We start from the raw sequence: 15,076 nt of genomic DNA on the forward strand, positions 1-15,076 counted from the left end.
TCGGCTGTCGTGAGTTCAGGCTTGGTTGGTTGGAAGTTCCCACAGCAGCCTGAAGATTGATGGAGTGTTTCACAGAAGGTGGGGATTGTGAAGTAAATTCATGAGAGATTCAAACTAGAGATATTTGGGCATCATCCACGTGGGGAAGACACCTGAGTGTTCAGTGCAGGCAAAGATAAACTGTGAACTGCTGGCAGATGTAGCTCAGATGTTGAGCACTTGAATAGCAAGCACAAGGTCCTAAGTTCAATCGGTGTGTGTGTGGTGGGGGAGATAAACTATGAAGGAGAGCCAGAATTTGAGAGGATGGCTCTACTCAAAGAGGCCAGACAGTAGGAAAGCAGATTAAAAAGTAAGTTCTAGAAACTTGAAATACCAGAGCCCTCAGAGTACAGGAGACAGGATGCTGTGCCCAACACACGCTCTATAGAAGCCCGGGGAGAGGGGAGAGGCCCAGGTAACCGAAGCTCTTGTGATTTAATGGGCAGCTATTCCCCCTGAAAGGGCAGACTGCAAGGGGCTGATGGGAGAATGGCAAAGAGGTAAAAGGGATAAGTGGACATCCATACACTGTTTTTAGAAGCACTTCTGTTAAGAGGAGAAGGAGGATGAGAAGGAGGAGGGGGGGGTTAACAGTCTCAAGAGAAATGAATTTTTCATAAGAATTATTCTGTGAGCCAATATCTGCCCAATAGCTAAGGAAAAGATGTCAGAAGCAAAAATGGAGTCAAACTAGAGGAGGGAACTGGGACAATGAGAAGAATCATAAAGGAGGTCCAAGAGGTTGGCTTAAGAAAAGTGGAGTAGGCTTGGGTACAAAGCAGGACATGTTTCTCAAAGGCAGAGGGCAAGATAAAATAATGGCTGATGATTTACAGGCAACCCAAGAGTTCTTCCTGGATGGTCAGGTCTCTAACTGCAGAGAGAGAAAGCTGGGCATTAGGAAGTAGGAGTGAGTAAAGCTGAATTTGGGGATGAAATGGGTGCTCTGGAGGAATGAAAGAACCAATAGAGTGTGATGGAAAAGCCAACTAAGGGTCATCCAAAACCAGTCAGAGCCAGCTGGGGACTGTCAGATTTAACTCCAATTGCTCCTTCAACCCCAGTCCAGGAAGTGATGTGATGGAAACCAAAGGGAACAAAAGTCTAAGGGGCTTGTAAAAACACAAGCAACCTATGTGGCCAACAAAATGCAGCCAGACTCAGCAGATCGGGGGTTGGGGAAGGTGGATCTGCCTGTAAAGATGGTTATGTTAGCTGGTGGCTGACTTAGAGTAGAATCGTACAGACGGTCAAGGAGGCTTGGGGCGTTTTATAGCCCCAAGCTCTGGAAGTTGGCAAAGTTGGTGCAACAATTAATCAATACCTGCTGATTTTCAGGAATCTCTAAATTTTACCTTTATAGTTAAAACAAAACAAAAGAGTATAAACGGGCCTTAAAATCAACAGAGGGGAACGGCACCACACTGGCTGTGGTCTCAGCTACCCAGGACTCAGAAGCAGGGGGATCAGGAGTCCAGTCCTTCCACCAAGCCCTTCTCCCCCACCTAAAACTAACTTAAAATAATTTCTCCTCGAGACCTATTTTCAATTTCACTCTCTTCCGTATCAACTCTTGTTCGCAGGCCTTCAGGAGGCTGCTTTCCTTTTTTTCTTGTTAAAACAAAATTCTCTCAATTTGTAACTAGCAAATTGCTCGGTTTTTATTAAACATCTTTCTTCCTCACAATAATATAATACTCTAAGACAGCTAAGAGTAATCTGTCTCATTTCCTATATGGAGCTGATGCTAGTATTTCTTAGTATTAGTGCTAATGTCTAGTAAACACCCCTCCATTGTTGTTCAGCATTTACAACAGCTGTGTGGGCCCCATCTGGGAAGCCAGCGCCTGCGCCTTTCTCACTGGTAATAACTTGGAACCATTTCCTTTTACTTCAAGGACATCTGCAATGTCCCAAGAAAATGAGATGCTTTTTGCTAGTTTTCAACTATTGTAGTTTTCCTCCATGGGCCCAGAAAGACACAAAAGGCTTCATTTTAAGTCATTCTCTAACCTTTTTCTACAAAGAAGTGCAAGGTTTTCAGAATACCTCTTAGTATCAATCCTCATCGGTATTAACAGAAATCTCCACAAATGTTACCTCGTCGCACTACGGTATTTCATGTGGTTTTTCTGAAATTTTAGCGAATGTGTTTCTGGAATTGAAAATGAGTTAGTTTTTAATACTAACTAGGATATTGGCACCTGCTATTTGTGTCTTCCCTGTTCATTATCCTTGCTAGAAATTCCATTCTTCTTCTTGGTGCATCACTGCTGCCCTCTTCTGGTGGAACACAGCAGCACAGATACACTTGAACTTCCTGCTTATTTTACTTATTAATGAAAGCAAATGGGGCACTCCGACGAGCAAAGCAAATGGCTCACGTGATTTATAAAACAGGTGATGGCCCAGAGGAAAATTCACGGGGCATTAGAATAGCTATGTGTACTGTTAACCTGGTCAATAGCCTTTTTGAGCTTCATGTTTGTGACAATGCATCAATCTGTCCAAATTTCATCTCAGAAAACAACTTACTCATCAGTGGTCTCAAAAATCTATAGAGCTTCAGTGTGGTTTGCTACTAGATCTGTGGACAACATCTCAAGGCATGTTTAAACTACTTGGGTGTGTGTTGGGTGTGTGTGTGGGCGGGGGTTCTATTAAATGAATATTTTAGAATGGCTGAGCATAAACACCAACAAGGCAAAGAGCCTTACATATTGACCAAATGCTCCAGAGACCCTCCACGGGCTGAAACTCCAGGGTGCTTCTGACCACAAACTGCTCCAAGGCCTTTGTTTCTGTTATCTTCCCTCTCCTTGGCCTTAACACATCTGACAGCTGATGAAGTCGGCCAACTGTGCCTCATAAACGTGGTTTTCATGTCTCCTGTGCTGGACTCTGTGCGTCTCCAGTTTGGACCATGAACTTCCATGCTGGTCTTCCTGCCCATCTCTCCCAGCTCTTATAGCACATCCTTTACACACTGTCAGGTAACTTCTTGAAAAGGAGAAACTGTTGCTTTGTTACTTAAAAGCAGCTTGTGCTGCCTGGAGAATGAATTCCAAACTCCTCAGCTGCAATCTGCTGGTTTAGCATGACCTGCCATTTATGTAGCTTCTGCCATATTGAACTTGATGTATTACCCTGGAAATGCATCCTTGATGTTTGTTTCCTATTCTATTATCACTACGACTACTACTAGTAGTAGCAGTCTAACTAAATGGGCTTTCACATGGTATTTCTTACATGTATAGCGCTGTACCTTGCTCATATTCACTCTACCCCCTTATCCATTTGCTTTCTACACTTTGTTCCCAACTCTGCTACAGGGTTCGACGCCACCTTCTACCAGAAGCCAATCATCTAACTGCCTCCCAGTAGACAGCGCTTCCTGTCTACTGGGATAGCAGCATCTCACGGGTTCTCTATTGTATCCGCGTGTCTAACACTGTGACCAGCATTGAAGAAGTTCAATGTAGGGCGGTGAGTAGATAAATGGATGGATTCTCTTCTCTCCGTCTTAATCAGCTTTTCTCTAAATCTTGTCATGGCCTCTAATGGAGGAGATTTTATTGCTCAGCATATGTGCGTTCACTTTACAGATAATTGTCTTCTAAGTGCATAGAGAAACCCTGAGTCATGAAAGGCTATGAGGGCTGACAGCAGACGACCTTGAACTTGTCTCTGAGTCTTACCACAAATCACTGTGCAACCTTCAGTGACATAGTCAGGCTTTCTGAAATGACCTTTAGTTTCATCCATCTCTATTATTTTTTAAAATTTAATCATTTATTTGGTGGCACTGAAGGTTGAATCTTAGCATCATGCTCTGCTGCTAAAGCTACACTCCCAAACCTAGCTTCATCAGTGTCTATCTAAATGAGGCTAACACTATTCCTCCACAGACTGACACAGAGATTAAATGTGAGAGAGAAAATTCATGACACATTTAGACTTGAATGAAATTGTCGGTGAGGTAAGGTCATCTGTGGCTTGTCCTATTTCTCTGATCTCTCAGTTTTTCACCCCAATATCTGGCTCCGAGTTTTATTAATAAGACCATTTATCAACTTGTCTTACATCTGGTGCCCAACGTGGGGCACGAACCCGCGACCCTGAGATTAAGAGTTTCATGCTGTACTGACTGAGCTAATCCCAGAACTAACCATGAAGGTCTGGAGGTCTGTACAGACAGACAGAAAGTGACAGATCTGGGCAGGAAGAGGAAGTGATGTAGCTGAGCAGAGAGAGCAAATGAGAGAACAGAACAGAAAGGTATATAGGCGTGGGTATACAGGAAGTAGGTCTCTTTGGAGACTGAGGTGTCGGTGAGGTGAGGTTGGCTGTGGCTTGTCCTACTCCTTTGATTTCTCAGTTTTTCACCCCAATATCTGACTCTGGGTTTTTATTAATAAGACCATTTGGCAATTCATCTTATATTAAATTATAATATTACTTAGTATTTACTTCCTCCAAAAGCAAAGATTCTGTGTAATCCATGTTCTCCTGGTTTAAAAAAAAAAAACCTCAGTAAATATTTGTTGAGTAAGTAAATAAATCCTAGAATTGTAGTTACTAAAACTTAATAGGTCAATACTTTAATAAGACTTTTTCATTATTTCCTACTTCATATAAATGCTGTATTCTAAAGCTGACCTCATCAGTCAGATTTTTCTCATGTAGTATCTAAAGTATACAAAGCATGTGATTTGATAAAAAAAATATTTACACATATTTCATTGTACTTTTATTTGTGCACTACCCTGTACTTAACCACTGAAAAATATGTTTCTCTGCTGTTGTTTTAATGGCATAAATACATAGCAAGTAACCAAAATAAATACAAATTTGTTCATATAGGGTGGCAGCAGCTATTTTTGTTTAAAATGAATGAAAGGGGATGAACTAGAACAAAGTATAATGATACATGTGTGTGAAAATGGCATAGCAAGACCCATTATTTTGCATGTTAACTTAATAAAACATTAAAGAGTATTAAAGACTGAAAGGACCACACAGACGCCTCAATTTCAGTTTCCTGAGACTTGAGCAAGCAGTTTCTGGGAGGGTCGTGAACAAAAGTCATAGTCCTTGCAGTAGCTCCCTTTCTGCACATAATCTGACGACTCAAGGTTCAGCCAGTTGTTTACTGTCTGTGACCCCTCACCAACTTAGGCTACGTGTATAAGTCAAGGACAGAGCCTGGGACACTGAGTCAGCTTCCGCAGTCAGTATGTGCTAGGCCAGCCAGCTCCCATGGCAGCTCAAGAATAGAGGCTAGGACTTGTCCAGGCCTGCCCAAAAATGATAACTATAACCACAACCAGTAAATTCAGAGGTTACATACCCTCACCCAATCATATGACAAAAACGTTTGTACCACCCTGCTTGCGGTTTTTCCCTTTAAAACCCCTCACCCTGAGAGCTCAGGGCGGTCCTCCTCCACCCACTGTGTCAGAGTGTTGGACACAGACCAAGCCTGGGCTCGCTTGTTATCAATAAACCCCTGTGTGTTTTGCATTAGATATCGGCTCTGTGGTGGTCTTGCTCCAGGTGGGGACGGGGGACGTGGGGGGGGGTGTCTCACAAGAAAGACCACCAATAATTTTTTTGAATTTAAAAAATCCAGCAAAACACTCATATAAAAAGTGAAGTATCCCTGAATGAACAGCTAAAATAATCTTTTAAAAGAAGAATAAAGAGAAGACTTTTTAAAACGTGTTACAGAGGCTGGCCAGATGGCCAAGGGGTTAAGAGCACTGGCTGCCCTTCCCAGATGTCCTGGTTCAGTCCCTAGCATCAACATGGCTGCTCACAACAGCCTGTAACTCTAGTTCCAGAGGAATTTTTTTTCTGGCCTCCTGGGGCACATGCATGCAATTGGTGCACAGTCATACACATAGGCAAATCATTTGTACACATAAAATAATAAAATAAATAAATAAATAAAACTTACCACAAAGCTATAGCAATCAAAAATCATAATATACATCTGTTTAGACCAATGAGAGACTGCAGAACAGACCACCCTACTTGTGGTTAAATGATTTCAGCAAGACTGATGCAAGCCTTCAGTGAGAAAAGTACAATTTTTTTTTCTGTAAATGATGCTGAAAAAACTGAATGTACACACACACACACACACACACACACACACACACACACACACACACACACACGAAGTTAGACCTTTATGCAAAAAATTACCTCAAAATGACTCAAAGGTTCAAATGTAAGACCTAAAATTGTAAAACTCTTAGAAGAAAACACAGAAATTGAGCTTCATGACCTTGGTCTTGGAAACAATTGCATCAAAATCACAAGCAATAGAATAAGAAGATAAATTCAAAATTAAAACCATCTGTATACCAAAAGATACTATCAGCAAAATGGAGACTTGAAAAATAGGAAAGTTGTTTATAAATAATATCCCTCCTGAGGAGTTAATATCCATAATACATGAAGAGCATCTATTATTTGATAACACACAAGAAACAACCTAATTTAAAAATACTGAGTAAGTCTTTAAATAGACATGGAAGATACATAAATGACCAACAAGAACACAAAAAGATCCTCATTGTCATTAACCATCACAGGAATCCAAACCCAAACCACAATGAGATGTCATCTCACATCCATTAGGATATTCCCCATGAGGAGAAAGTCATAAGTGTTGAGGAAGGTGCAGAGAAGTTAGAACCCTTGTATTCCTTAAGAAAATTTAAAAAAAAAAAAATTGCCATCTGATCTAACCACCCCAATTCTGAATATACACCCCCAAAGAACTGAAAACAGTGTCTCAGAGAGAGACCTTCATAATCATGTGCACATCAACAGTATTTGCAATAGGCAAACTGTGGAAGCAACGTACGCATCCACTGATCATCAACAGATGGACAGATGTTGTGTGTGCCTGTGTGGAGTGAGCACGAGAAGGAAGCACACCTGCTACCGCATGGATGAACTTAGATGGCTCATAGGGAGTGAAACACACAAACCACAAAAGGACAAAAGCTGCTTAAGTCCACTTCTCTGAGGTACTCTGAAGAGTCAGGTTCCTTGAGAAGTAGGACCGTGATGACCAGGGCTCAGGCGAGGGAAAATGAGAAGTTAGCATAAGTGGGAATAGAGCTGCAGCTATAAGGACTTCTGTGAGATAATGTATTATTTAATGACATCAAACTGTGCACCTAGAGTGGTCAAGATGACACGTGGTATGCTATGTGGATCTCATGTGCATTTCTCTGTGTAGCCCTGGCTGTCCTGGAACTCACTATGTAGACCAGGCTGGCCTCGAACTCACAGAGATCCTCCTGCCCATGCCTCTCAAGTGTTAGGATTAAGGGCATATTCCACCACATCTGCCCTATAACTACATATTTTAAACATCATGAGTTTGCCGACAACTTCTGATTCCCATCTCCAGCTCAAACCTCTCTCTTGAACTTCAGAGGTATGTTTCCCTGGATATTTATTTTATCTACATATGAGTATTTTGTCTGCATATTTGTATGTCTATCACAATGTGTACAGTTCCCTGGCACAGATGGCTATGAGCCACCACGTGGGTACTGGGAACTGAACTCGGGTCCCCCAGAAGAGCAGCCAATGCTCCTAACCGCTGAGCCATTTCTCCAGCCACAAGCATGGCATTCTTAACATGTTCACTTGCAGCTCTGTCAGTGACCCCACGCTTCCTGCTTATGACTGCTCCTGCTCTCAGAAGTAGATGCAAGGACCTGAAGGCGCATGCCCTGTGGAAAGAACTCAGAGGGGCCTCCTAGATGCTCTGCATCACATGCAACTTCAGGAATGTGCAGTTCCCTTCCGGGAAGGCTATTTCTTATCTACTGTTACTGGGGAATAGCTGTGTTGAGACACCGGGGAACTTCTGCAGTGTGTTGCGTAATAGTTAAGCTTCTCCCCCTCTTGTCTTTAGCTCTGACTTCTGTTTTCACAGACTGTAGCTGCCTGGCAAGAGAACACACTGAATGCTCCCAGATTTCTGAGAGAGGCTAAGTCATAAAAGTCTTGAAAAGTCGTAATTATCTTTGTTGTTTTTTTTTTTTTTTTTTTTTTTTAAGCTATAGACTTTTAAAAGCATTGTATTCTTGGGCTGGAGAGATGGCTCAGTGGTTAGGAGCACTTGCTGCTCTTGCAGAGGACTTATGTTCAGTTCCCAACACCCACATGACAACTTATAACCATCTATAACTCCAGCCGCAGGGGATCCAATGTTCTTTTCTGGTGTCCTCCAGTACCAGGCATGCATGTGGAGCACATACGTATGTGTAGGCAAACATTCATACACATCGCAATAAAATAAATAAATCTTAAAAAAATTAGAAAGATTCTATTTTTATGAACACAAAAAGTGATATCACAGAAAGTTTGGCATTAAAAAAAAAAAAAAAGACAAAACACAATTAGCCGGGCAGTGGTGGCGCACGCCTTTAATCCCAGCACTCGGGAGGCAGAGCCAGGCAGATCTCTGTGAGTTCGAAGCCAGCCTGGGCTACAGAATGAGTTCCAGGAAAGGCTCCAAAGCTACACAGAGAAACCCTGTCTCAAAAAACAACAACAAAACAAACAAACAAAAAGAAAAAAACCCACACCAATTAATTATGGTTCCACCAAGAAATAAAACTCACAAATATTTTATATCCTCATTTCTCTGCATAGCTATAGGAATTATAATGAGGTTTTATAAAGTATAAGCCTTTAAAGTTTGATGTGGTGCTCCTTGATTGAGGTTAGCCAAGCAGTCTGACTTTGGCCTCTCAGTTAAAATGTGTAGCTGTACTGGGAAATGATTCTTGGCTTTTGATTGTTGCTTCCTCTCATTTGTACCCTAACTAACTCAGCGATCAATTTGGTACGTACCAACTTCTATTTTTCTTTGGAACTTGTCATTCCTCCTCCCCACCCCACACATACACTCTTCTTGGCCCTCGTCTCCAAACACAAACAGGGTGACTGAACAGCCAACCATCATCGACACTCATCAGCCTTTATCAAAACCTTTCCCTGGGAACAGACCCTTTACATCCTAATACAGTGCCCGCATGGCTGCCGTCGGTGGGATGGAAGTGAGTGGATAAGGCCAGGACCAGTGGTCGAAGGGGAAAGAAGCTGTGGATTCTGGGAAATGTCTGGTCTGGAGAGAATGCCAGCTCGGTCAAAGCAGGTTCAGCCAACTGACAAAGTTCCAGCAGATGGCTGGACTTAGAGATTGAGTGTACAACATGAGGAAGAGGAATGGAGTGGTGCGAACAGCCAGTGACGAGGAAGGTGTAGCAATCACTCCTAAGAAGAGTGCCTGACTCATAAAATTGCAGTGAGTATTGAACAAGATAAAGTGTGTACACTATGGAGCAGAAAGTCTGACCCATAGGACACATTCAACAAATCTTTCTCAACGCCTTCTACTTCAAATGATCACAACAACCTTCTCATCGACAGTCTGATTTTTTTCTATCCAAATTAAACAGTTAACTGTGTTCAAAAACATTCAATGGAAACTTCCAGAAACAAGTGGCACACAGTTTTAAGAACGATGTGTTGTTATGAGCAATGCAATGAAACCTGAGCTACTTTGTTCTACTTGGGGACATTGAATTATTCCATTGACCAGTGGAGAGCGACAGAATAAGAATAAGAAACATAAATTCATGGAAACTCTGTCTTCCATGGGTGCGTGTATGGGTGTGCCCACATGCACACACACACACACACATTAGTTGAACAATAGCAGTAGGGTGATGGTATTGGTTGTGATTCTTGTAATATTAACATTTACTTAACTAAGTCCTTCTGTAAAGTTGGCCAGAACCTGGATGTCTTATCAGATACAATAACAAATAACAGGCCAAGAACAGGAGGGGTTTTGTATTTAGAGAGTGGGTATGAAAGAGTGAAATTGAGAGCTACGGTGTATCTTAGTGATTGCCACCTCCAGAATCTGAATCCAGGAGTAAGTGGGGGTAGGGGTGAGGAAACCGGCTGGAGTAGAAAAACTCCAGACACGAGGGAAATACTGTCTACCGAGACGATGGAAGAGAACAGAGGGAGAGCTTGGGGAGGTGAGGTTCACACTAGTACCTACGTCCTTCATGAAGCTGGAATCTGCTCGGGCACAACACAATGAGAGTTCATTTTACTGAGTGGAAATAGATTGAGAGAGGTGTTCTCAGAAGGCTGAAAGTGTGAGGTGCCCGGTCTCATCTGCAATCAGAGGCTGTCACCATATAGCACAGAGTGGGTGTGCCAAGGGTTTTTCTGGTGGCTGCCGAGAGGCCCTGCAAACTGTGCTCCCAACCCCATAGCCCTACATCCTCACGCTTGTCTCTCTTGACCACCAGAGAGGGAGAGGGGATAGAAAATCTGGGCACAGAGGAATTATTAAAGCCACCTGAAAACCACAGAAATAACCATCAAAACTGATTCACCAGCATTCACCCCTGGTGTTTCATTCCTTGATTATTATTGGAGGACGTGAGTCATGGGAGAAAACTTCTGGGTCGTGACATGGTTATCTTGGAAAAGGATGACCTGCAGTGTGGAAACCTTAAATATAGGCTATGTTAGCAGAACAACATGGGGTAGAAAAAGGAACTGGGCGAAAGCCCTAAAATGTTTTTATAGAAAAGAAGGACGGGGATGAACTGGCAGGATGTCCTTGCAATTTGACAGATGTCGTATTGCTTATGAACCCGGGGGACGCACCAGAGTAAACAGACGAACTGGGGTTAGGGAAGATCCTAAGCAGGGCTTCCTGGGCCAGCCAAAGGCACACTCTGGGGTGCAAGAGACAGCGATAAAATATAGGTGCAACATTAACAGTCATAAATGAATGTGTTCAGGGTATGGCAGTCTATAAGGACACAGCCTCTGGCTAGGATGCTATCGGCACACATACCAGGTGAAGTTTGTATTCCTCCCCTTTTTCCTTGTCTACAAACGAGTGCTAGTTAGACTTCAGTGCAAGCTATAAAGGGTAGCTATGGAAACCACCAGCCACGAGAAAAGTTAACTGCAAGTCAAAGTTTCCTAACTTGAGAATCTGAAATTCAAAAGGATCCAGAACTCAATAATTTTTTTTGAACAGTGACGTAATATCACAAAATTCCATACCTGACCTCATGTGATAGGCCATAGCCAAAATGCAGGTGCAGTACATATATAAATAAAAAATATAAAATTACCTTCATGCTATGAGTATATATAGAGGAAATATAAGTAGACTTTGTCACTTGGTTATCTTTGCCAAAATATCTTATTCTGCCTATGCAAATGTTTTGTCTTTAAATCCAAACTTCAGCTGGGTGGTGGTGATGCACACCTTTAATCCCAGCACTCGGGTGGCAGAGGCAGGCGGATCTCTGTGAGTTCGAGGCCAGCCTGGGCTACAGAGTGAGATCCAGGAAAGGCGCAAAGCTACACAAAGAAACCCTGTCTCGAAAACCAAAAAAACAAAAACCAAACAAACAAAACAATTTTAACATTGGAAGTAGAACTCTAGTCTTGAAAGTCACAAATTAAAACCTTTGAAGTTGTTAGGATTTACAGTGCACGCCAGCACAAAGGAGCAGATGAGAGAATTTTATGTGACAACGTAATGGCATCTCCATCCTAATACTTGCTTCTTGGCATTTGAAAAAAAAAAAAAAAACCTTGTCCTTCTAATTCTCCTAAAAAAGACATTATTGACTTTTGCCTGGCTGAGACCTCATAGCTAAAAATTTTTTTAAATTCCCTAAGTGTATTTGTTGCTTCTGCCCAAGTCTGCCCAATTCTTCACGGTTCTTTCTTTCTTCTCAATGTTACTGAATGATCGAGAGCATTGGTGATTGTACCGTACACCCTGCGTGCCCGAGTCACACTTTCCCTGCTTCTGATTTTAGATCACACCTGTCAAGCCCTTACCATGGAAGCATTAGATTACAGTCTGGCACCAATGTTAAAATTCTTAATGAAATGACTATTCCACCCAGACATGCAAAGGAATTTGATTTTCATTCGTGCTTTCTTTTTTAACAAAATTCTTGCCCATACCCAGAATTCCTGTCACTTCTTCCCAAATGTGCAGAGGGATTTTCATACAGCTGTGTCCTGGCAAATTTACTGATTCCATCATACGAGCGGCAGTTTCTACCACGGCTTCCTTACGTGCTTCAAACCCAGTTTTAAATAAATAATCCCAACAACCCTCTAATGCCTTCATCCAACACTTATTTACTGAGCAACAAGGTTAGCTGTTCACTAGCAGGTCTGGCAAGTTTTGTGACAAAGTACATTGCTACTAATCCTTATATTATTAACACCCCCCCCCACCTTCACACACACACACACACACACACACACACACACACACACACACACCCGGCACAACAACTGAAACTTACTATTGTAGGGTAGGTAGTCCTATCCTCCCTGTCCCTGCTCAGATAACGCAAACATTTCTAAGAGCTCCATAGTTATTTAAATGCAGTCGAGACTAGGAAGTGGAACCGGCTGAGTCTCCCACAGTCACCTCTAAGAAAAAACTGCCGCCCCCACCCTGCATCTGCACCCACATCTCCCGCAAGTTCTCAATGAAGGCTGGTACTCACTTTGATCCTAGAGAAGAAGGGAAACTTAAGAGCAGCAATGCGACTCTGAAAATCCTTAATTCCGGTACAAGCTTCCTGGAAATACAGCGTTTCTCCTCAATGGTTTTGGTTTCAGGAAGTGGCAATCTGAAAGGAAAAGCCCTCGCTTGCACAGAACCTGCTTGTGTAACTCCACCACGGGTCACGCCCCTTTGGTGGCTGCAACCAGAAAAGGTATTCTGGGAGTGTTACCATGGCTGGCACCTTCTGTCAGAAAGAACTCCAGCTTCTTTCTCCAGTGCAAATAAACAAGCTGGTACATGTGCCTTTATGGCACCTAGTCCTCTGAGCTCTAACTCCGAGATAGATCCCAGAAATGAGACTTGAGAGTTTGTCTTTTGATGACGTCAGAACAATGACATCAATCATGATATCTCATTGGTGATCTCTTCTTTCACTCTTGGATGACTCCATTCTTCCCTAGTCCAAATAAGGAGTTCTCTTCCAGCTTCACAGAAGGGCCGGGTGTGTTGATTTGTCCTTCAATGAAGCAAATGAAATTTGTGACTCAAGTTTTGACAAAAGCATGTCAAAAATACATGAGAAGACATTAAAATGTTTACCAAGTTCATTTTATTGAAAAAGATTAAGAGGTCAACAATATTTTAACTTTCTAAAGTCTTTCTGTGCCTGCTTTAGTGAAGAAGTTTAGAGTGAATAAAGAATGGATTAATAGCAACCTGATAGGTTTGGGTAAAGCCTTTGGCACACAACGCCCAAAATGAGAAAATGAATGGCTCCACACCTTGGGAAACAAATGCTGTGGCCGGTTGGATAGATTCCAACTCTTCTACCCAACAAAGTGGAAGGAACGAATCAAATGGTCAAAAGCTAGGTTGACTAAAACCAAACTTATGATAGACAATAATTCTTCATATATGACTTCAGAAGTTGTTCAAGCAGCCAGGCAGTGCAGGTGCATACCTTTAATCCCAACACTCCAGATGCAGAATCCAGCAGATCTCTGTGAGTTCAATCTGGTCTACATGGTGAGTTCAAGGCCAACCTGGTCCACATGGTGAGTTCCAGGACAGCCAGGGCCACATAATGAGACCCTTGCTTGAAAAACAAAAACTAACAAACAGAAAAGAAGTTGCTCAAGCCAAGTACATAGAATTGCTACAACAAAACCTTCTATTTATTTATTTAGAGAGTTTCCTTTTTATGTATGCACTTTCATGGAATATTGCTTTATTGTAGCTATATGTAATATGTATCTGTTAACTAATATTTAAATGCCATAAATCGTATTGAAAATGTACTCTTAAATAGTACTCTATTATTTAATATTGATCAAATATGTAACCTTATACTGTCATTTAAATCAATTACAAATTTAAAATACAGGTATTGTAAGTATTGTAATATATGTCAGTCTTTAAATGTTTATTCAATAGTGTCTGTAGCAAAGAAGAGAAATAATTTTGATATATACATGTTTTCATTGTATATGAATGATAAAAACTTAAAGATATATAGTTTTATATTACAAATAAAGTCTGTGAGGGAAATGGAATGGAAATAGAAACTTAGAGAGATAAAAGAATAATATAAAATTTTCCAATCCTTGAAAACAGACTTCATGCCTTTATAGAGAGATGTTAAGGAGTCCCAAATCATTTGATATGTAATTTTGTTTGGCCTTTAAAAGAATTTGCACCAGCCTGGTGGCACACACCTTTAATCTCAGAGCTTGAGAGGCAGATGTGAGCGAATATCTGTGAGTTCAAGGCGAGCCTGATATCCTGATATACAGAGGGAGTTCCAGGTCAATGAGGGCTACTTAGTGAGACCTTTTCTCAAGAAGAGGGGGAGGGAGGAAGGGAAGAAGAATATAAAGAGTTTTGTTTAGGAAACCACACAGAAATCTTTTGCAATTATTTAAAGTTATAATAAAAGATGAACATCAGCTTCAATATATGTTACTTTTTTGTAGAACCCTGTTTGGGGACAGACAAGTTAAAAAAAAAGTTAAGAATTATTTGGGGAGAAAGAGTGAAATTTTAGTGCCTAAAAGAAGGCAGTGGACCATGAACTATGAACCAAAGACTGAGGGGCTCCCAGCTGGATCAGGCCCTCTGAATAGGTGAGACAGTTGATTGGCTTGATCAGTTTGGGAGGCATCTAGGCAGTGGGACCAAGTCCTGTGCTCATTCCATGAGTTGGCTGTTTGAAACCAGGAACTTATGCAGGGACACTTGGCTCAGTCTGGGAGGAAGGGACTGGACCTCCCTGGACTGAGTCTACCAAGTCGATCACAGTCCTCGGGGGAGGACTTGTCCTGGAGGAGGTGGGAATGGAGGGTGGGCTGGGGGTAAGGGGAGGGCGTGGGAGGGGGGAGAATAGGGGAACCCATGGCTGATATGTAGAACTGAATG

General features: G+C 41.9%; 1 protein-coding gene across 1 annotated transcript in view; it reads right to left on the reverse strand.

The window, feature by feature from the left end:
• Alpk1 (alpha kinase 1) overlaps positions 1-12,791 on the reverse strand; it is a 108,276-nt gene extending 95,485 nt beyond the window's left edge. Inside the window, exon 1 of the mRNA XM_006970426.4 lies at positions 12,660-12,791. The gene's annotated coding sequence lies outside the window, so the exon portion shown is untranslated. The remainder of the gene's footprint in view (positions 1-12,659) is intronic.
• Between the last annotated feature and the right edge of the window lie 2,285 nt (positions 12,792-15,076).

This window comes from Peromyscus maniculatus, chromosome 6, assembly GCF_049852395.1.
Source record: "Peromyscus maniculatus bairdii isolate BWxNUB_F1_BW_parent chromosome 6, HU_Pman_BW_mat_3.1, whole genome shotgun sequence".
Taxonomy (NCBI): Eukaryota; Metazoa; Chordata; class Mammalia; order Rodentia; family Cricetidae; genus Peromyscus; species Peromyscus maniculatus.